General features: G+C 49.0%; 1 non-coding gene across 1 annotated transcript; it reads left to right on the top strand.

Annotated features, from left to right (window-relative positions):
• Positions 692-764, top strand: TRNAG-CCC. The gene has a single exon. It is a non-coding gene; the product is annotated as a tRNA-Gly (tRNA).

Below are 1,093 nucleotides of genomic sequence, written 5' to 3'. Positions count from 1 at the left end.
TTTTTCAAAAACCACTAATTCCTTCCTACACAAACTTTAATCTTTTGGGTGCCTGCTGTGACTTCTTCAATTACAAAGAAAAAAGGCAGATCTCATAGTAAGTTAATACCCTGGAAGTACATTTTTCTCCTCAGAAACTAATAATGGCACTTACCCACTTGGGAAACCAGGAGGTAAGAAGAACCATCATTGAAAGGAAAGTTGTAAAGCCATTTATGTGCTATTTTGAGTATGGAAGATTTCTAAGCATTGCGAAGTTACTAGGCATCACATGAAGGGACTTTTGGATACTCTTTCACGACCTACAAGAGGAATTCACTCCACCCCAATGAGCTCCTTTCCACTTGGTTCTCAAAACAAGCTCTCATAGCTCTACTCCAGGTCGTGGAACACTGGTTACACAGAGCAATTCCAACCCTCAGGGTATAGACTCAGCCTCTACAACAAAGAGGCCCTCAGTACTGTTGCCGGAAAACGACAAAGCGTATTTCTGCTCTTACTGTCACACAAAGGTCAGCGGATGATGCAGGCTCACTCGCAGCCTGAGATGCAGGGTGCCTCTTCAGGGCATCCGCTGTGAAAGCGGCTCACCCAGGCTCACAGAGCTCCGGCCTCCGCCGGGCTGGCGGCTGAGACACGCAAGGAGGTCAAAGGCAGAGGTAAGCGCAGAAGTGAGAAAGCTGCGGGGACTTCCCCGGTGGTCCAGTGGCTAGGACTCTACACTCCCGATGCAGGGGGCCCAGGTTTGATCCCTGGTCGGGGAACTAGATCCCACATACTGCAACTGAAGATCCGGCACACCAAATAAATAAATAAACCAACCCTGCGGCTCATTCAGTAAAGAACCAGTCTGCAGTGCAGAAGCCCGCCGGAAATGCAGGAGACCTGGCTTCGATCCCTCTGTCGGATCAGGTAGATCCTCTGGAGAAGGAAATGGCAACTCGCTCCAGTATTCTCTCCTGGAAAATTCCATGGACAGAGGAGCCTAGGGGGCTACAGTCCATAGAGTCGCAAACAACCTGACACCACTTAGCGACTAAAAAACAGCACAGACGAAAGAAAGAAAGAAGAAACCACTGTGCAACGGGCAGGT

This window comes from Capra hircus, chromosome 27 (assembly GCF_001704415.2).
Source record: "Capra hircus breed San Clemente chromosome 27, ASM170441v1, whole genome shotgun sequence".
NCBI lineage: Eukaryota > Metazoa > Chordata > Mammalia > Artiodactyla > Bovidae > Capra > Capra hircus.
Note: the sequence above shows the minus strand (reverse complement) of the source record. Positions and strands in the feature narration are given on the sequence as shown.